Raw genomic sequence first — 23,231 nt, forward strand, 5'->3', positions numbered from 1 at the left:
GATAAGACATGTAAAATCTAATCTCCTTTCCTAAGGCCAGTGGATCACAGCCAAATGGAGGCTGAAAGCTCAAAAATTGCCACCATCTCAGGTGGAACATCTTCTCCCAAGGAGTCTCTGAATCTGAGATTAACAAGGCACTGACATTTGTAGGTGAGGTGGGTTGTGTGGGACAGATGGGGGAGAGATGGCAAATTGTGTTCTTCATGCAACATTTATCCTCTGTTTCTGTTCAGGGGGACATAATTTAAAGACAATTGAAAAGATTGCTGATTACTATACTACTGGATAAAGACATATTATACCCTCGGAGTGCAAAGTTTGAAAGCAGAACTTGGGATATAAGCTATCCAGTTGCCACAGGTATATTTTAGTTAAAAATGAATATGGTTACACATTCTCTAGTGAAACACTATTACGATATGTGTTTTGATATGAAAATTAATTTATATTCTAATTATTCTTATAGAATCATAGATTTTTTTATGTTGGAAGGGTCTTTTAAATATTACCTTGTTCCAACCCTCCTGCAGTCAGTGGAGATAGCATCCACTAGTGAGACTGCTTGGAGGCTCATCCAGCCTCATCTTTAATATAGCAAGTGAGGGGCATTGATCAGCTTGCCTGAGCAACCTGCCAGTGTCTCACTCACCTCATCATAAAAAATTTTTTCCTTCTATCTAGTCTGAATTTACACTGTTATTATTTAAAAGGATTACTGCTTTTCCTGTTTCAACAAATCCTCTTTAAATGCTGTCCTTGTTTTCTTGTTGCACCTTGTGATTGAGAGCTCTTCTGCTCTTTGGAAAATATCCTAAACAATGTACCAGATCTGTTCTGCTGCCCTGTTCCTGAGTGCAGCTCTCAGAGGGTCCTGCAAATTAACTCCTTGAAGAGCTGAAGATTGTTTTTCTAAAGTTCAGGGTGTGGATTTTACTCTTTACCCAACCCATATTTCTTAGGACTGTGAAAGCCACCAGAGTGTGATCGCTACAGCACAAGCTGCTCCAGTCTTGATGTTTCTGATTTCTCTGATGACCATCAAATCCAGTGTGGCATTCCTTCTGGTAGATCTGTCTATTGCCTGGCTTAAGAAGTTATCATTCATGTATTCCAGACATCTCCTGGTTTGCCTGCAGTTGACTGCACTACTTCCCAGCAGGTGTTGGGTGGTTAAAGCCCCCGGCAGGACAAGAGCCTGCAAGCATGATCCTTGTAGCTGGAGTGAGAAGGCTTACTCCATAAATAGGTTCCCCTTGATGAGGAACCTTAGTAGACACCACCGACAATGACCCCTTTGTTGTGTTGGTCTTCAGTTCTTCCTCATAAACTTCTTGACCCATTCATGGCTGCTCTTCAGAAAAAGCTCTTTACACTCAATCCACTTCTTTATATAGAGGGCAACCCCACCATCTCCCCTTCCTTTCCTGTAACTTCTGAATGGCCTCAGCCATGGATCACTACACTCCAGCTGTGGGATTCATCCCACCAAGCTGCAGTAATGGTAACAATTTAGTACCTTTCTAGCTACTAAATAGTACTTTCCATCTATGGTGGTTTTCAGCTCCTCCTAGTTGCTGCCCATGCTGCATGCATTGGCAGAGAAGCACTTTTGCTGGGCTGCTGGCTGTGGTGCCTTCTTAGTGGACCATCCCTTAATTCCTTTCAGTTATTTCCCAGGAGTTTCCTTGTTAAGTCCTCTTCTGGAGCCCCTCTAAGACTTCAAGTGTGCTCCAGTGTACTCAGCACATCTCAGAGCAACAGGCTGAGGGGTCTCACTAGTATCCTTCCCTCTGACCTTGGTGTATGCCAAGGGTAAGCATGGCTTGTCATGGCCAAGCCTGGTACCTTTCCACCAAGTCTTGTTTAAAGCTTTGTCAATAAGGTTGTGAGCAAAGTCCTCTTACCCCTTTGAGAAGGATATGTCCTGTCTGATGATGGCAGACCTGGTGCCATGTAGGCCAATCTATTATTAAAAAAAAAAAAAACAAAATTCTGACAGTTACACAAGTCACAGAACCATAGTCACTGGGTATATTGCCACATGATGGTAGTTGGTATGTTAGAAGTGAGGGACTTGTGAAGCATTTTATTCACCTGTTCAGGAAAGCCACAGGACTAGGGAATAAGTCAGCAGTTACTTAAATATAACTCTGGAACAAATCTGGACAACAAAAAAAAAAAAAAGTTTTTTGGGAGTATTGGTCAAACTGCTTGTGAATAGAATATGCCAGCATCTTTTCTGTAAGTCTGATGACTAACTGTAACAAAAAAGCAGCATTTGAAAAAAATGAAAGTATCAACAAAAAATGAAATCAGCTGTTACAGCAGACACTAATTACAAGTTTTCAAAAAAAAAAACCACCTTCCTGTATCCTTTGAGCTACATAACACACTAGGTGTATAAGTATTATTTTTCTAAATTCCACATGTGCATTGCAGATGTTAGCATAAATTTTTGGAAACCTAGGATTCAATATCAGAGGAAAATGCCTCTGTGAAACAAATTGACATACTAATTTATTATCCAGTTTTCATACTAACATTGAGTATGTGGTATTTCTTCAGACTTTCATTTCATAGAAATCTCAGTCAAGCCATTAGTTTATCTTTTTTTCTATTTTTGCCTAATCAGTCTTTAAGGTGATAACGTTGTCCCAGAATCCCAGAAAGAAGGAAGTAGGAGATATCTTGCTTATGTCTGCTCACTGTGGGCATGGTCCTTGGATCAGATCCTCTGCTTTATCTCTGTTTACATCAACCACATCTGCCACAGCTTCAAAGTCTTCTCTTACTGTCTTTTCCTCACTTCTATCTTCTCCTGTAATTTTTAATTAAGTATGAAAAATCTGGGGAGCTTTGTGCTGTGAGTTTTTTAACTCTGTGCTCTGTTACAATACAACTTTTTCTATATTTATGTTTTAGAGTCATGAAACCTGCATTTCTGGGTTCAGTGGAATCCAAATTTTAATGATTAGAGGAAGACTAGAACTAAATTTCTTGCTTAGCAATTTGCTTTCTATATAAACTTGGATCATAGGATTAATCACACTTTCTTCATGTCCTTCCATTCCTTGAAATATGATGAGGATAACTGTGCACAGAAATCACAGGACAATATATTCTGGAAGAAGGGGAAGTCTCCAGACCCAGGCCCTACTTGAAGCAGGCTCAGCTGTGGGCTCAGACTGACTGCCCAGGTGTTCTTCCAGTCAAGATGTGAAATGTTCCCAATGATGGAGACAGTTCAACCATCCTGGCAGCTGTCCCACCTCTGGGCTGTACTCAGGGGGAAAGGGTCTTTTATGTGCAACTTGACCTCTGCATGCTTCAGCTCGTGCTGCCACCTCTCACCTTCCCACAAACAACACTGGAGCCTGGTTGCATCTTCTTCATCTCCTCCTGCCAATGTCAGGAAGGCTGTTGGGTGCCCCTGAAGCTGCGCCTTCTACCAGCTGAACCAGCCCTGTTCTACAGAATCTCTTTGCAGAACAAGGACTTCAGCTGTACCACCTTGGTGGAAGCCCCTCTCCTCCCACCAGTTCTGTCTACATTGAGAAAGCATCAAGGCAGTTGTAATGAAAGCAGTGGGTGGTTAGATATGGTGATAGGAGATATGATGGCTAAGGTGGAGGTATTTGCCACTGCATTAAAGCAGCAATAATGACACACTTATCAGAGCCATTATAGTTTTAAGCTCCACAAATTGACTTGAATACCACCAGCTTGTTTAATTTTACTATCTAGTAAAAGAAAAAAGAGGATAGGTTTCTCCTAAAACCTATTCAAACAGATTTTATATGTGGTTTTAAGTAATGATTCCTTTCTTACTATATCAAAGTTTCTCTTCAAGGTGACACAAGAATAGATGAATCATTTATTAAAAAAGGGATAGTAATTGCAAAGCAGAAGATAAGATTTTTTTCCCCATTAACCCATACTGTTCTTAACAAGTGGCTTTGCTCAACAGCTAATTTCTTATGGTTAAATACGTTATATTTCTCACTGATGCATCACCACTCAAAAACAGGATGAAGGCCAGAGTCCTTGTGCAGCACTCAAGCACAACACAAACATTATTTCAAGTTCTTAACTGGAACTAAGTGAGCTTGCAGACATGGTGATTGCACTCTGCATTTCAGTTATTCTAGAATCCAGAAAAAAAACCCTGGTATGCAGACAGTTTCAGAGACCTTTTTGAGGGAATATCTCAGTTTTCTCTTTCAAACTGAATCTTCAAGCACCCTTTGAACAATGAGAACCCTTCCCTTCCTCCCTATTTCAATAAATTTCCCCAAGAAAAGAGAGTCCTCAGACCTTTCCTCCTCTCTAACACTCAGATACTAAAAATGTTATATGACAGGTTTGAGGACACATTTGTTTGCAGTGACAGAATGCTGTTTGTTAGGAAAGAACCCTGTGCTCACCTAAGTTTGGTCTCTCCAGTTGCAGTCTGGAGAATTTCAGTATTGGAGATGAATAATAAAGTATAGTATTTGTTGGATATTGTGGCTATAATTTAAATATTTTTCAGTTACTCTTTAAGGAATTTGAGTCCAACCACAGTCACAGAACACAACTGTGGCTAAAATGTTTCTGGTTGCACTGTATGCAGTAACCCATCCAAACAGTTCTATGAAAGCCCTGGAAACTACATTCTCAATCTCATGTTGGTGCTGACACTTGCCACTGGAATTAAAATTGCAAATTTATCCCTTGACTCCTAGAAAATTCTCCTTTGAGCCATATGGGGAAAACATTCAGAACAAATTGGAGAAGTCCATATTCTGAAGGAAAAAAATACCTTGATATTGCACAAGATAGTAGGGGAATAGAAGCTGTGAGAAAAAGAGCATGACAGGAAAAGGTAGAAGATTTATTTCTGAACACAATGAATGAGCTAGAATGCAAAAGAAAACAAATCAATAGTCTTTCTGAAATGGCCAGGTATAAAACATTTGACACCATTTTGTACAAAGATTCCAGATATAGAAAAGAATTTTACCTGAAAGGGCAGATACTCTGGAGTCTACCTAAATTACATTCCTGGACAGAAGGGGCTGGTTTTTTCTCCAAAATTCTTATATTTCAAACAGAAATTAAGGTGAATGTTGAACTTGATCCACTAAACCCATTTTTCTTGTCCTTTCTGAAAGCAGAAAAATAGTGGTGAGAGAAGACTTTGCTAACTCAGAGGAAATCTAGAGAGTGCTGATGTACGTGCATGATTCCAGGTCATGTGGCTACTTGTCAGATTCATTGGTAAATCCTGGGATATATACACAGATAACTTTGTTTTGGACCTCCATTCTTGGGAATAACAGAGGAGCAGAACTATGAAGCTTTGACAAATTTTTACAAAAATCAAGGCAGGAAAATATAGGAGCTATAGCATACAGTAGAATTTAAGCTTTTTATTAGCATCTGATTTCTATAAAGTGAATGTATTACAGACTGTGCTTGTGCTCTCTTTGCTCTCTCTGATTCTCTCTACCCCCTATTTTAAACCATTTGCAGAGACATTGTCCTGTGCTTCAAGACACTTGCCAGCTGTTTGCATCATCTGCCTCTTATCAGGCTTTATGATTGCTTTTCTGGGTATCCTCAGTTAATCCTGGTCAAGCTGAATCAGAAAATATAGGGAGCTATTCACCATCTCAGTGAAGTGTAGTGTATCTTGTCATGTACGAAGATGTAATGAAAGAAAACAACTTAAATTTGGCTTAATTAACAGAGATAAGCAGTGACTGACATTTCAAAGAAAGGAAAATCAGGACACTGAAAGTTAGGAATTATAGTATCGTATGAAACTTTAATTAAAAACACATATTGCAACATTCATAATAAAACTGTGGGAGTTTGCAACTGGTGGCTTTTATGGTTATAGCAGCTTATATCCCTCATGGTGAAATAGTTGGCATCAAGCAGATAGGAATCACACAGTAGGGCACGTAGGCTCCCAAAATGCAAAACTCAGGGGCTTCAGCCTGTGGCTCTGGATACCAAGTTGCAGGGAAAGGGTCAGCAGTAAAAAATGTATGTAGGCAGGAGGAAAAAGGGAAAGACTATTCTGAGATGGAGGGTTTAGCTGTTCATAGGTACTCCATGTAAATAATTCTATTGAGGCTACAAAACTATTTCAGTCTTCAGTCTTGAAGTCTCTTTTCCCAGCTTATAATTGTTAGGTTGTAAACACAGGGCACAATGAGGTTATTTTGCAAATATAATTTATCAGGAAGTAATTCAAATATAACTTATCAGGTGTAATTCAAATTGGTGGACTCATCACTTGAAAGCTTACTTCTACTTCTGCTCTTATATACACCAAGAATGAAAAGTAAGCTTTCCATTGTAAAGTCAACAAAATGTGTGTGTTCACTTTTATACAACTGTGTTTCAGGTTATATGTAAGATATATAAGAGAGATTCTTACAAGTATCAGATTCTGTATTCACATAAGAGATAACTGATGAGTGGTGTCTGAGTGTGTTAATTCAGTCAAAGAACAGGATCAGCACTTCCTGGTGCATCCTAAGAAATACAGTTGATGAGCTTGAATTGCAGTGCATAAATAAAATCTTTCTCTGCTGTCTCTTCACCCATCTTAAAGAAGTCTAAGTATCTATATTTTACTGTTCAACTTAAGATTTTTAAAAAACTTCTGTAGGGGTAGTTAATTGGCACTGGAATTAAACAATATTAAGATAAAGCATTGCTGGCCATATCTATATATTTTCAGCTTTCAATGTGTAAGAATATTCTTTCATATAAATGGGAGGTTATTTCTAACACAACAGTTCTGGAATTTATATTAAACTTTAAAAAATCAGCCTGCCTAAAGGAAGTTTGAGAGGAGAATTAAATATGAAGGAAAATTAAAAGACTTTATTGAGCAACAGCAAATTATAGGCCTACTTAGGCATATACACATGGGCTAGAGGATGAAACTTTTGTAATTTTTCAGTTCATTTAATCTGAAAGGCTTGCATGCTGAGTTACATAGCCAGAGTTCACATCTGCAGTTTGGTTGGTACATTCCTCTGGTGCTGGCATTAGCCCTGTGACCACAGTGGCTTCTAATGCTTAGCTCTTTTAGTGGTTTGGCATCTTTCATACTCCCTCAAGCTCTACAGTAGAGCAAGCGGACACCCACACTGGACGCCAAGAGAGTCATCTTAATGAATGACATATTACAAGCCTTGTGAAAGTAATTTGCTTTGCTTCATGGTGTAGCTGGCTAATTTCTTAATACTGAAGGTTGAGGGCTGAATCCAGTGCTAAAGCTATGCAAATTCTTGCCTTTTGGGCAACATAATACAGAAGCAAGTCTTATTAAAAGTAAATTTTGCCTTTATTTTCTAGAATGCATGGAAGTTTTCTACTATCCCATGTAAGGGGTAATGAATTTACATCTGAAGACTTGTCATTTTTATAGCAAGGTATGTCTTCTATGAAATGTAGAACAAAGATTCTGCTAAATCTGAGTTTCTGACCTGTGATTTGATGACAACAGCTACTGTTGGATACTGACCGTTAAGGAGCTGAGCACTTGGGTCAGGCAGCTCATACTTCCCTCAGTCTGTGCTTTACTTTCTTTCCTATTCTCTTTCTTTCTACATGACATAATCTGAATACAGCGATTTTGTGACATGTGCAAATATGTAGGCACTCATTACTTCTACAGCAAAGTAGTTTTTGCTTCTTGCTCCTGTTTCATTCACTGCTTTGATGAAACATTCTTCTTTGCCTAAAAAGTGTGCCTGATGGTTTTGCTTCCTGCCTGTCTTTTCCAAAAAGCCCATACATCAAAGGGGAAATATTTATGTATACAGAAGAAACTACTCTTTTCTATCATGAATATTAGGCCTGGAAACAGTCTCTGTGGAAGGGCCAATGGGGGCACTTGAAGAAAAAATTGGCTTTGATTTTATTGAACTCTGAAGCTCTAAAAAGAGCTGCTTGTTGTGTGTATGGTTCTCAGTCTGCTCACACTGTGTGAATCTGAGGAGTGGTGCTCTGTGCCAACATGTGAAGCCAATTTAGTTGTGTAGTGAAAGTGTGAAGGAGTTCTGTTAGGCAAAGCAAGGACCATCATCATACTCTTTCCTGAGGGCATGGCAGGAAAGATAGCAGCAACCTTCCAGCTGTTATACCCAGGCAATGACTTGAAAATACCATGAGGCAGAAAATATTTTTTTTTTTTTACTTTATTTTGGAGTAAAAGTTTGTCCCTCTTTTAACTCCATAATTAAAACTGACTTTAAAACTGAAGTTCAAATATCACTGAATTTATGTCCTCTTGCTACTTGTCATAGTGATTGTTGTAAGATTTCTTGAAGTTCATGCATGGTTAGAAAGCCATTATTCTCTTAGTTGTGGAGTTTTCCTAATTCCATCCTTGCCTCCCACCCTACTCCTGTAAGTAGTACTGAGACCACTTTGTCCTAGGAACTGCCTGTAGTTTAGCTGTATCACTCATATACAAGGATTTGAGTGGAGACATATGGTCACCATCAGCTTAGATATTTAATTTTGAGATGACATTCTATTAATCCATCTGGAAAGGGAGAAGCCACCATACAACTAGTTGCAATTAGCCAAACCACAATTTTCTCTAACCAATTCAGTCTAAACCAAAAGCCAAAATAGTATTTTAGAATTAAAACATCACTCCCAGATTTGCATCTCATGAAGAATTCCCAGGGTTAAGATTCAAGCCATACTGTAAAACCAATCCTCTAATTGCAACTTTTTTAGAGAGGAAGATCAGTGGCAGGTGGTGCCTGCTATAAAAGCCTTATTTAAACACCTTCTGTTTGAATATCACAAAAGGGAGTCACCAGATGGAGGCACAGCTCCACATGGTAGGCTTACCTCAATGAGAGTTTCACCTGACACTTTAGGGACAGAAGATTTTTTCTCCAACTAACAAGCCACTGAGGTTCAAGAGAGGATATATTAGGATTAATTGCACTCGACCACTAAACCATTGTAATGCCATATGCTGAAGGCATTGTTCATTGTCAAGCCAAGAGAAAGGTAGGGCCCCTCTGGTAATGTAAACTGTCCCTATTTCCACAGATCTAATCTAATTTTACCTCCTTACAGACCTCAGATTCCAGTAAAGATATTTAACTCTTCCTGCTTTGTCTCCTGATGCATTTTTGAATGGTAGCAAATCCGATACAGAAAGTAATGATGCTGAAATGTGCTGACAGATTGGAAAATTGCTTTTCCTGTTGCTTCTTGCTGAAATGAACAAAATATTAAAAGGATATTTACTCAATTGTGTGCTCAGCCTCTTGCTCTACAGGGCCAGCTCTTCCCCCATCAGCCACACAGTTTAACTTCTCACACCTCCTCCCTCTCCTAGTCCCAAAACACATCTGAACAATATGTGATTTACCGGATTAGAACAACTGGCAAGCTAAATCATATGAGTAAAGTTTCTTAAAGGAGGCATTGTCACCTTGCACAGGCCTTGGAGTGGGAGGATTTTTTCAGTAGTTTGGCTTTGACACTGATCCAAATCAAGTACCAAACAGAGTAACCGAGAATTTTTTATAATTCTGTTGTGTGTTTTGTGTTAAGCTACTTTAAAAAGTGCCACCCACCGAGACAGTTTCTTAAATTAAAAAAGTTAGTTGGAGTAAACATGCAGTTTGTGTATTTGTGAGAAACAGAAGAAAGGCAGATAGGTGTATTGAATTAATATATTTTTACCAAGTCATACATAGTATCCTATGTCACAGAAGGAAAACGCAAAGAAGGCAAAATCTGTATTTTTTTTGTAGAAATTGTTCTAACTGTTCAAGGCCAAAATGTGTTTTCATACTAATCTGATTTGAGGGCTGATCAACTTAAACTGAGGGAGCAAGAAATGAGTCAGAGAGTTGGTATATAACATCTCATCTTGTGCTGCTTTCTTAAGACTACTCTATACTTACAAAATATCTTCTGTTCCAGAAAGGACTCCAAGTTTGTTGCCAGCTGTACACACTTAAAGATCAATTCAACCAACAGTGAAATGTAACCATCTCTGGGGTGGAGCACAGCAGCTCCTCCATTCCACAAAACGCAAAACTCTCTTTTTTAGGAGGAGGAAGTAAATAATATCTTCTTCAACTGCAGCTCCAAGGGAAATTGTGCTGTCAGAGTATAATTACTGTTGCTGAAAATTGCCCAAGACACTGGAGGTAACTTTCTCCAGTACTGGAAAAGGTGCCAGTGGATCTTCAGCAACAACAGGTGCTCAAGGCCCCACATTTGCTTTGAGTTCAGAAGGCATTGGCTGAAATACATGACAAAACATTTCCTCTCCATTAAACAGATTGTCAGGTATCTATAGTTTCCAAACCTACCTGTTCCTCTCTCTTCCCAATATCTGTATTATGTATAGTACAAGGCCAGCTGACTTAGTCCACCTAGTCTACTCGAAACATCTTCATCCTTAATGCAAATTTGTCTTCCTTTTAAAACAGAATTCTCGTGGTATTTCCAAACCAATACAAGTTTGTCAATGCATTTTCTCACTGTCTCTTCTAAAGAAATCCCTTTCAGTTATTTTGGAGTGGTAATTCCCATTTAATTGGGTAAATTAAACATGCTGGCTGAAGGATTTACCTGAGGTATAGGAGTTCCACATTCTTGTTTGGTTTCTGACCTTCCTGGGCTTGGATTCAGTAGCTGTATGTTGTGAATTAAGAGTAAAGTAGTCCACAACCTCCACTGTGTATACTTCATGCATATGGGTCTTCATGTATGCCATTATCTTTGTCCATCCAGACAGGTAACTTCTCTTGATCACAGATGAATGGATCTGACAGACTTGTAATAAACAAATTATCTCCAAAACTAAAAGACCGAAGACTGTGTCCATGAGACAGTACTGAGTTCAGTGTAAATCTAATTTAACTAACACATAATATTCAAGGAAGTATAGGCTGTCCTTGGGAACCCAGTAACAAATTTGAAATTCATAAAATCTTGAAAAGATTTAAAAAATAATGTGTGTAAAAATTTTAAGTGAACATTAATTTTCATTAGTATTTACTTATTTAAAAATTAGACAATTTAGTACAGAAACACAAAACTGATTGTCCTAGGGTGATGTTATGATGCTTATATCCCAGTAGTCTGTTGTTCTGTTTATGCTGGATATTATGTTCTGCGCTTTCAAGACTGGCTCTGAAAAGCAAACTTTTGTTTTTTTATGACCCTGCTCACTCCCTCATGGTCTGCTGAGCACAGACAGTGGTACATACATAGTGCTGCTTTTGTTTTTTGCTTTTGCTATTGCCTTTGCTCTTGCTCTTTGCTCCTGCCTCTGCTTGGTTTTGCTCTTTGCCTGTTAGTTAGTTTGACTGGGCAGTCCGAAATTTTTCCTGGACTTTGTTTCCCTTTTTTTGGAACCATTGGAACCTTCTCTGGACTGGTACCTGGAAAACTTCGAGAGTTTTGCACTTTGTGGCTTGCAGCAGCCATTCCCAGTGCCGGAGGGACTGATAACAGAGCAACCATTCCCAGGAGAGGTTTTCTGAATTTATCATCTCTTCAGAGCAGTGAAAGAGTTTTGTCATCTGGTGTTGTTTTTTGTGCTGGGGAGTGCTTTGTCTGTTAAATAAATAGGTTTTTTTCCACTTCTCTCCAAAGAAATTCTTCCCTAATCATGTGGGGGGGAGGGGCTGTGGGGGTTTGCTTTCTAGGGGCTCCTTCTGGAGGTTTTCATCCAAAGTTGCCCTAAACCAGGACACTGATACTTGGAATCAGTTGCACTAGGAGAAAAAAGCATCCACAGCCACGTGTGCTTTTGCCTTCTGAAGGCTAGATAGGACATACCATACCTCGGGTATTTTAGGAACTATCTTTCTCGTAAACTCAGTGCTTTGAAAAATTATTATATAATCCTTGTTGTAAGCTGATTAGCAGTGCCCTTTCTGCCTGTATTGAAGAGAGTTTCAGAGAAGTCACAAGTGGCCATTTTTTCATTTCTTGAAGAAATGTGAATTGCAAGAAAATTCTGCCTTTATGATAGATCTGAAATTACCCTTAGGATATATGGGTGTATTTGATTGTTCTTTCCCAGCTGAGTAATTTGGTCTTGTTGAATTTAATGAAAAATCTGTTGGTTCATTTCTCCACCCTGTCAAGATCCCGCTGGTGATGAATATGGAGGTAGGGTGAGCTTCTGGTATATCAGCCAGAATATCTGGGCTTGCATAACCAGCAAACTTGATGAGGGTATGCTTTCTCTCATCATCCAAAACATTAATCAGGATGTTAAACAGGTTCAGACTCAGCACATACTCTTGGTGTTCACTTTTAGTTATTGATTGCCAGCTTTGCCCCCACTGATTACCACTCTCAGAGCCCGGCCATTCAGTTTTCAATCCACATCACTGCCTGCTCATCCACCCTACACATCCAGAGTATATCTACAAGGGTATCATGACAAACAATATCAAAACATAACTGAAATCCATGTAGATAATATCCACTGCTCTCTCCTCATCTATCACATGGTTATTTCATCATAGAAGGTTATCAAGCTGGCCAAGTGTCCTGGTTTAATCTAGGGTAGAGTTAATTTCTTCTCCGTAGCTGGAGCAGTCGTGTGTTTTGGATTCAGTATAAGAATAAAGTTGATAACACTCGGATGTTACTAAATTGTGTTTATCCTAACTCAAGAGCTATTTTGTGTCTTATGTTTTGCCAGTGAGAAGGAAGAAAAAAGAAAGCTGTGAGGAAGCATAGACAGGACAGGTGATTCAAACTGATAGAAGGAATATTACACACTCTAGAACATCATGTCCAGTCTACAAATTCTGTGAGTTACCCAGAGGAGAGGCTGATTAGGGTTTAGAGATGGGACCTGGCATTGGCAATGGATTGAGAACAATTTTTTTGTGAATAACTTATTTTTGTTTATTACTATTTTTATTATAATTATCATCATCATTATTATTGACAATTGTTACTATATTTATTGTGTTTTAATTATTAAGCTGTCTTGATCTCAACCTACAGGTTTTACTTTTGATTTTCCTCCTGTTTCCAGGGAAGTTGTGAGTGAGCAGCTTTGTGGTGAGTAGTTGTCAACTGAGCTTAAACCATGACACCAAGCATCATCAGAGGTATTTCACACTGGTGTGATGGAGAGGTGAAAAAAAAAGCATATGGACTTGGTTGGTGTATGTGAAACGCACTGGCATGAAGCAATCCTAAAAAAATCTCATAAGAGTGAAATGAATGATATTTAAATGGCACACTGCTTTGAAAGGTCTTACACTTCAAAAGACAGAGGAGACCTATGTAAATTTTTTCATTTATAGTTAGGGTTTGGCCTACTGACCCATTAAAATATTTCAGTTTTTTCCTTTGACAGAATGAGCTGAGGGTGTTGAGGGACTAGGACACCCTCACCAATTTACTCATTGAGTAAATAAATTACAAGGTTAATATCATTATGAATACTAATATTACTATGAGTACTACAACAATAATACTAATAACAACTTTCTAATAATATATTATGAATAATTAACCTTTTAATAATAACAACATCCTTTTAAAGCATTAATAACCCTTTAATGGCTTAATTTGAAGGAAGAGTGAGAGGGATGTCTGATAGTTTGCTATTTCCACTTAACAACAAAAAATGGAATCACACATGTCAAGTTTTCCTGTATCAAAGTAATGTGCATTTAGATAGAACATTAAATCTGTATTTCAAAACTGGAGTCTACAACTGGTTCTTAACTCAAAATTGGGGAATCCAGTAGCCCACCTGTGTAAAGCAAATTTTGCAGGACATGGCATGTTTATTTCCCTCGGTGTTCTGAGTAATTTCTTTTTTCTCCATTAGAAAATTTCTAGAATTCCTCCCTTTGGAACTTCATTTGTGTGCTGTATGATTCTCCACTTTCAGCCATTTCCACAGTTTTTATATTCCTGTTTTGAGACTCTGATTGAAAGACTGGGCTAACTACATGTTGCATTTGGGTTTGGAAGAATGGAGATATACAACTTTTTGCAGATCCCACCTGATAGTATTTTCATGTTAGTAGGCATATATCTTTAGGGTTATTAAATGTAATTAAAATAAAAACAGTGGCATTTGTAGTTACTGTTTAGTCAATGGTATTTATATGCACTCCAGCAGATTTCACTGCTGTCATTTTTATATTCCTCTTTCTGGCATTGTTTGTTCTTCAGTTCATCCTTTGCTCTAATATTTTACCTTATCCACTCGAGGGTCAAAGACATTAGAGTCCAAACCAGTATTTTAATCCAATTACAAATAATATAACATTATTGAAAAGGACAGAATTTCAAAGATATTGTTGCCTTCAGATACTACATTTCATGAATAATCTTGATTTTTGTAAATGGAAAGATCCTAGAGCCCCCATTTACATTTTTTGAATTTAAAATCCTCAAGGATTTATATTGATCAAACATTGATGAATACTCAAGCAGATAGACTGCTTTCCTTATTTAACAAAAAAGTAATCTTGTGATCCTAAGCAAAACTGTCCTTTGACAATACAAATAAACAGTGTTTAAACTGTGTTATTATTACTTACAATTTGCCAGGATGGTGGAATAAATAAATACCCATAAACTGAATGCTGATAGCCAATTATTTTGAATAATGCTTTTGTACTGTGCATAAGAAACAAAGCTGACAAACTGAAGCCATTGTATGAAAGGTTTAGAGCCAGCAAGGGGAAGGTACCTTCTTTTGGTCTCCTGATGCATGTATCCAATAAAGACACAGCAAACAAAATCACTGGAAAGAATGGATCTGAAGCTGATTAATGCATCACTACCTTACCTTACATACTCTTCATGTCCCAAAGTGGAATATGTGGCTTTGTACAGCTTTGTGTGCGCCATGATTTTTCACTATGGTCTGGTGAAAGCAAAGGATTCCATTCTTGCTAAAATAATGTTTGCTCCTTGTGTTATTAGTTATACTATTATATTAATATAAATAGTAATAATCAGATTTGTTATTTTTTCTAGTACCGAGGTGGAATACTTCTTTATGTGTGTCTGGCAGAAGTATTCACACACTTGTACCACTATGCAAATAATAAGTAAAATAAGTTCCTGAGTTTTCTCATGCATCTTCCTTTTTCCCCCCCTTCCTTTTCCTCCTCTCCCCTCTTCCCCCCGCCTCTTTCCCATACTCTTTTCATGTTTCTTTTAAGCCTCAGATGAAACTTATGTTACAGTGGTCATTTTTTTTTTCTGGGCCATAAGACCTTCATGGCTTCCTGAATTATCTGTCTTTCTGTTTGTTTTCTGTCCTCTTATTAGAGTTGTTGTTAGCTCCATTCTGATGTTTGTAGTTTTTTGGGAATCTCAATCTTTGTTATTTACATTATCAGTGATCTGACCTGGCTTGCCCACAGCAATGTTCCAACTGTTCTCAGGTCCTCAATTACTAATTATGCAGATGAAGAGATTGTGCAAACTCTTTCCTTATGGCCACATTCTGGAGGAGTTGTTTTCAATAAATTGGTGCTGGTTGTGAATTTTAAGGAAGTGACGGCCATTACTTCGTTGGTTTTTTCATATATCCTGTACATGTTTGTTGTAGCAATTTATTAACAAGTAATGTTTATATACACATATCAAAAAATTCAAACAGATAACATTCAAAAGTGATGAGGTTGTAAATGAAAATACAGGACACAGATTAAAGGCAGATTTCCAGAGGAATAGCTTCCTGAACATCACCAGGACAGTGGGCAGCCTACCAGTAGAGTAACTGGAACTGCAAACATTAATGAAACAAATTAATCACTAGTGATACTGATTGTCATTGCACTAGGGATGCATAGAAAGAATTCAATTTTGAGGGGAAAGAATTCTGTTATGATAATAATGCTTTACCAGTTTTTGTCCTAGTTTTTGAGAAATAACAGTGTGATATTCTATTCAAGGAAATTATATCTTCATGGAAATCTTCATCCATGTCTAGTATCACTGGAAGAAAACAGAACAGATCCTAGCTTGCATGACAACACTGGGCATAGGATTATGGTTGTATGTCATCTCTCTGTTTTATTGTGCTACAGTGATGCACAGAAGACATGCTTTTTCTGTTTGAACAAAACACATGTTCATGATAATATTGTGCACTCTACTTTGTCATTTGAAGTAATTTAGGGACTCTGGTTAGTGGATAAATTTTGATTATCTCTTGCCAGTGGGAGTATGGATTTATGAATCCCCCAAGGATACATCCATATCTCAAAAGACAAACAAGACTGTTCAGTTACCGTACCAGAATATTGGTCATTTGCACCATAGAAAATCCTTATGGAAATTAGAAAGCAAAGAGTTTGTTCTTTTTCTTGCTTCCCTCCTCAGATTAGTTAAGGGTAGAAAAAAGTAGGATGCAGCAGATGAAAAAATGGAAACAGTAAAATCCACAAATCAGAAGAAATATTATGTGTGTGAAATCTAAGTACCTAAGATTTTTAGATAAAATATCACTGTGAGATTTATACTGCCAATATAATCATCAGAAATCTCCTAGTGACTTCCACAGGGACAGATTCCAATGTTAAACGTTGTTGCCTACCTAAATGTCCACTTAAGTTTTACATATAATTAGACAGATTAGCTGGGGAAAAAAGGAAAAAAGTTTCAGTTTAACAAACTTGCTTCCAAGTCTTATGTCAGTAAATGCAGTGTTTCATTAAAAAAAAAAAACAAAAAACAAAAAAACCCAACCAACCAAAAAAAAACAAAACAAAAAAAAAAAGGAAATCACTGGTGAAAATATAAAGACATAAAGAATGGAAGAGTGGGTGAATGGGTGAAGTTGACTAAAAGTAGTAAAATCTGATACTTACATGCAGCTCCAAAAGTATAAAGATGCTGTCTGTAGCAACAGGAGGAAAAAAGGATTCAGGAAAAGGGGTATCTGTAAAAAATAAAATGCTTTCAAGCAGCAAATATTAGGTCATATTACTGATAATAATTTCTACCGTAAGCAAAGCACTTACTGCTTTTTTATAAGTAACTCAGATTGCAGAGAAACAGGCATTGCTAGGCAAATTGATTAAAGTTAACCGATCAGACCACTTCTCGTGGATTGACATGGAAAAAGAATCTTTTCAGAAGGAAGAGGTCAATTTGGATATTGACCAATTGAAGGTGGACACGCCTCTGAGAACACAGAGGGGTTAAAAGCAGAATTCCCAGGAGAACTCGCTCTCTCTGGTTCCGCTCAGCCGCAGTGCAGCCTCCCCTGCCCGGCCTGGCTGGGTGGGGAGGGGAAGGGCCATGGCCTGACTGGGGTAGGGCCAAGGGTGGAGGGACTGGAATCCCCTGCAGATGGAAGGGTGGAGAAATCTGGGATGTCTCCGTTCCTCCCCAGAGTTTCTCTCCGTTCTCTCTCTCTCTTGAGAGAAAGAGCCAGCAGCAGTTTTGTCAGCAGTTCACCACGGGAAGGAGAAGAGCTGGGGGCCGCAAGGTGCCCAGCTGCCTGTGGGAGCCGGAGCCTGGGCAGCGAGCCATCCTGGGAGTCAGGACTTATAACCCTTCCTGAGAAATGAAAGCTTTGTGAAATTTTACTCCTCCTCAGTTTGAAACAAAGGAAGAGAGAGAGAGCTTGGACCTTGGGATGTTCGAAGGAGAAATTCTAGGTGGGAGGAGATGATGGAGGGGCTTTTTTAGGAGGATGCTGGTGAGTCAAAGAGACCTGCTTCAGCTGGGAAAAGACAAAAGTGGAGCGAACAGAGAAAAGTTAGGGGGTTTGTGGTGGTGCCCCCTCTCCTCAGAGAAAGAAAAGAGAAGAAGATCTCTATTCTTGGACCCTCAGCCCCAGGGGAAAAGGGTGGGGGGACTGTGGTCCCAAAAATTGAAAAACTGAACTGTTTTTTTTTTTTCCCTTCTTGGCAGGGCATCCTTGAAAGGAAAAAATCCTAAAAGCAGCCTGTCCATACATGCATTGGTGGTGAGAGCACTGTGCATGGAAAGGAGAAGGGTCACCATGGCAAACTTTTTCTCTGGGCAGTGCCATGTGAGACATGGAAACACAGGATGTGGAGCTGTGTTTCCTGGGGGGTCTGTGGCACAGGAGAGACTCCTGCCTCCCTCGATGGACTGATTATTGATTATCCGGAGGGTGGAAACCTGATTGGGATCCAGATTGTGTCTCACTGTGGTTTGTTGGAGTTGGGTGGTGGGAGGAGGAATGCTTTGGAAGGTTCTCATTTTGAATTTTTTGTGTGTTTTTTCTTTTTCCTTTTATAGTAGTATAGTAGTTATAGCTTAATAAAGGTTTTTTTTTTCCTTGTTATTAAGCTTGGGCCTGCTTTGCTCTGTTCTCTACTGCATTTCACAGCATCCAATTGAGAGATTGCATTTTCATGGGGGCACTGGCATTGTGCCAGTGTCAAACCATGACACCACTGATAAAGGTGGGATGAGAATCCTGAATTTCATATTCCCTAGAGCACAGACACATGATTATTAATACAAATGTCTTTCAGACAGCCTTATCAGTAGAATCCTATCTGAAGTTTTTTCCCATTGAAAATGTATATATTCTCATTTATACTCAAGAACCCTAAAATTTTATATTTCAGGATTCCATTAACAAAATATATTAAAAAGCAGGCTTGCAGGCTTCACAGCTGAACAGAAAAAAAAAAAAAGGCAGAAATTAAATGTATTTTGCATTTTATCTTTGTAAGGCCATACCTGACTAATAAGGATCTGCTTTGCTTTGTATCTGTCTGCATAGGTTATGTTGGAAAAATTGAAGGATAGGGGCTACAAAAGATATTTGCAGACTGGGAAAAGTGTAGGAAATAAGGACTTATTGGAGAGAAGCAGCAGCAACCACCCATTCCCTCTGAAAGCAAGATTTTTCTGAATTGTTACATCATGTTATGTAATTATGAACTGGAGTTAATTGTGGTATTCATGCAAGGAAGATAGAATTACCTTTTATTGTGCACTATATTGTTTTTGTTCCAATGAAATGATTCCAGAGCCATATCATGCTTTTATGTAGCATAGAACATATATGTGACAACCTACAGAACAATTGCATATCAGCAAAAAAAAAAAAATCTTTTCTAAAAACCTAGAAAATTTTAAATCCCAGTTTTCACAGGTGGTCATCTTAAGTGGTAGAATAATGAATTAATTAATTTTTAGAGAAGAGAGTGAGAGCCACAGGTAAGTTACTCATGTTATTAGAGAAGCTGATGTGATGTTCCAGTGCCACCACATTCTGGGTTCTAGGAACAGTCAGAGAGGGAAAGCAGCTCTGGTTTATTCTCTCTTCTTTCAACACTCTTCTTCCACTTAGCAGGCACCCATAAAGTCTTCTGGTGTGGTGTCATGATTGAATGCCATAACACAGACATCAGATTGATAGGACAGGATAATCTGTTTTCAGTTTTAGTTGGCATAAAATCAAACCCACTCTTACTTCCTTGTCTTGTTTTTCTTCCAAAATATTCAACACTCCTACTGTCTAACAGGAAAACAAAGAAAAAGATAAGATGCATCCTGCTCATGACTGGGAAGGAAGAAGGGTGGGGAAGTATATCTGTCAAGGCATAGATTTGATATGCATAAAAAAGTGATCTTGGTGAAAGGTAAGTTCAAAACTCTTTCAAACATTGCTCAGATCATACAGATTGTCATAGTTAATTTATTATTAACTGCATTCTCACAAAATGTTAGGATTGTATGGCATCAAGCTGAATGGGAAGTTTTCTCCACTTTTCTCCACTTTTTCTTTCCTTCTGTAGGTATCCAGACCTTTTAAAAATTACTAGAGTTTATGTTGTAAAAAAAAAGTAGCAATTCTTTTATTATCACCTTATTATCACTTTCACATATCTTTTATTATCAGAAAGGAAGAAGAACAAACCTCATGGCTAAATCTAGAAAGATTTAAATCAGACTTTTAAAAAACCACATTGTGATAATTAGAGGAGTGAGGCAGTGGCAAGGTTCTGTGCTTTGCTACCTGGAGTCTGTAAGAAATTATATCCCTTTCTTTAGAAGTGATACTCTGACAAATGTTATTTATTTGTATATTTGTTTGTTTGTTTGTTTTGCTTGGAAATAGAGCTAAGAGAATGAATTATGATGGTACAGTGGCATTTGTTTGAGGAATATAAGTTCTGGTTTCTCCCTACAAAGTCAAACATGAAGATACTCTCTTTAAATTTTCATATTTAGAGAATGATGTTCTAGGAAGTTGACTGATGTTAAAATTCTGATATTTTATTGTGTAGAGACAGATATAATAAGAAGACCTAGTCATAAAATAAATTTATTATATTCTTACTGTAGACTAACAATTTTTAACTGGTAAATGGAAGTTCTTCCTTTTAGCATCCGAGCCCAAAGGTGGTATTTTCCTGTGCTTGCTATGGGGATAATTTTAACTTCCAGTTTTCCCATTTCTCATACATGGTGAGACAGTATCACACATACCTGTCTAAGTACAGATCCTCTTTCTCTATTTCTAACACGTTGTTGACTGTTATTAAGAAAACTATTGTGAAGAAGCCACGGGATTACCTCCTTCATAATCCAGGACAAATCCACCATGTACTAACTCTGTGTTTTACACCACTGCTATCAGTACCTTCACAACAAAAGAGGCCATGAGATTTAGTTAAAGTCAGAGACAAAATTTCAATTAGTGATAAATTTTCCATAAATATACCAGGTTTCCCTGGATGTGACACTATTGGATTTGAAGATAAAGCATCAGGTTCTGGTTTTGCAAAGACTGCTTACTCACAGGGCAACCAGACTTCTTGTGCACCTGCTCTCTGGCAGAGCATACAAAGTCAAAATATCTTGGTATAGATTAAGAGTTGCTTTGCAACAACTTAAACATCAGTGTGTTATCAACATTAATCTCATATTAAATAAGAAACACAGCACTTCAGCAGTTACTAAGAGAAATGAAATTTAACTCTGTCTCAGCCGAAGGCCGGATGCAGAATGATCTGGTTGTAGTTTCAATCTATATCAAAAAGACTCAATAAGAAAAACTCAAATTTTCCTGTCTAATAATAGTTGATAGTCTTCCACTTGCTAGACTATGGTCCCCAGGTGCCTTCTAGTTGTTATTTGTCCCTGGATATGGACTGCGTTTCCAATAAACTCAAGTGGAGCTTAATTGCCCAGGAGCCATTAACCAAATGTGAGACCTAATAAGAATTCCCAAGGAGATAGTAGTGCTGTGCAAGGAGGAGACGGGTAGGTGGATACACCACAACAGGTTTCTGTTAAAACCTCTGACTTTAGTGCAGTCATGCAGGTTGGTTTTTTGGTTTTTTTCCTTCCTGTCACAGAATCACAACTAGTTGGAAAGACCTGTGAGATCATAGGGTCCAACCTCTGACCAGACAAAGCCGTGTCAGTTAGACCATGGCACTGAGTAACACATTCAGTCTTTAATACCTGCAGGGATGGTGACTCCACCACCTCCCTAAGCAGCCCATTCCAATGTCCAGTCACTCTTTTCTTGAGAAGAATTTCTTCCCAATCTCCAGCCTAAACCTCCCTTGCTGCAGTTTAAGCCTCTGTCCTCTTTCCTACTGCTGGTTGCCTGTGAGAAGGCACTGACCTCCACCTGGCTTCATTCTCCTTTCAGGCAGACATAGAGAGTGATAAGATCACCCCTGAGCCTCCTCCTCTCCAAGCTAAACAAATTCAGCTCCCTCAGCTGCTCCTCATAGGACCTGTGGTCCAGACCCTTCTCCACCATTGTTGTCCTCTTTACACGCCAGTATCTCAACACCCTTCCTCAGCTTGGACACCCTTGCCCAGTGCTGGACACAGCAGCGTGGCCTCACCAGTGCCAAATACAAGGGGACAATCCCTGCCCTGGTCCTGCTGGCCACACTACTGCTGGTACAGCCCAGGATGCCATCGGCCTTCTTGGCTAGCTGGGCACTGCTGGCTCATGCTCAGCTGCTGTCAGCCCCTTTTGCCTGGCCACCATCCAAACTCTGCCCCAGCCTGTAGCACTGCAAGGGGTTACTGTGGCCAAAGTGCAGGATGCAGCACTTGGCCTTGATAAACCTCACTTTGTTGGATTCAACCCACCTATCCAGCCTTTCCCTCTGCAGAACCCTCCTACCCTCCAGCAAATTCACTCTTTCCCCCCAGTTTGGTGTCATCTGCAAATTTTCTAATGGTAGACTCAATCCCCTTACCCATCAATAAATATATTTGCCAGGTTGAAAGATCCTTGGTTTTGATTTAGAATTTTGGGGAAACTTGAAAATGGAATAAGATTTTGCTAGCTGTACTCATCTGTTATCTTTGTCTTGAGGTAGTACCAAGAAAATTACCTTACCAATTCCTTCCAGGTACAAGGGATAACATTATTACTAATTAAGTGAAAGTTGTACCATCATTTTATGGTAAAGCAGAAGGTTCTATAAGATAAAGAGCAAGGGGCGAAAATCTGTCTTGATGGTAAAGAAAAAGTTTCACAGAAAGCTGTCGTGTACCACTTACATATATTTTGCAGAATTGGAAAAGTACAAAGTTTACTTAAACAGAGACCAAAGCCATGAAGAATTAGACAGTATTATCTTTAATATCCTGTGCTTTTTATTCTGTCATTTGCTTTGAATATTAACTAAAAGTGCCAAAACACTGGGAAGAAAGCTTGGTTCTCTTAATATTGTGAGACTGTTCAGATGTATAAAGTAGCAAAAATATCAAAAAACTTTCTGTTTGCAAATTTTTCAGCTCATATTTTCTGACCTAAAAGCATAACTTGTACAGATGCCTGGAGATTAACATCAAAACTATATAAGTTGTCTTTAGAGACTACCTTTATTCTATATTTAGATGTAGAAAAATGAAATCACAGTGCTCCCTACTATCATCTAATAAAGAAAAAATGCAGTCATGTTTCTAATTCACTGTTTTCCAGTTCCTTGGACTTTGACATGATGTTTCATAGTTTCAGCTACACTCCCTTAAATTACCAAATAGCATTATGACTGCCAGAAAGGATGCTTGTTAAATATAACTCCAAATTTTGTATCAAAACCAAGAGACAAAATTGTTTTCAATCTAGAAATCCTACATAGTGACGTTTAACTAAAACTGCCACTGAAAGCCCTCAATGAAAATTTAGATTTCACAGTACTTGTGGCATTCCATTTATAGTACACCATATGCTTGGACAGCTTCTTTAGGGAGAAAGT

Source organism: Lonchura striata, chromosome Z (genome assembly GCF_050655825.1).
Source record: "Lonchura striata isolate lonStrDom1 chromosome Z, ASM5065582v1, whole genome shotgun sequence".
In the NCBI taxonomy this organism is placed as follows: Eukaryota; Metazoa; Chordata; class Aves; order Passeriformes; family Estrildidae; genus Lonchura; species Lonchura striata.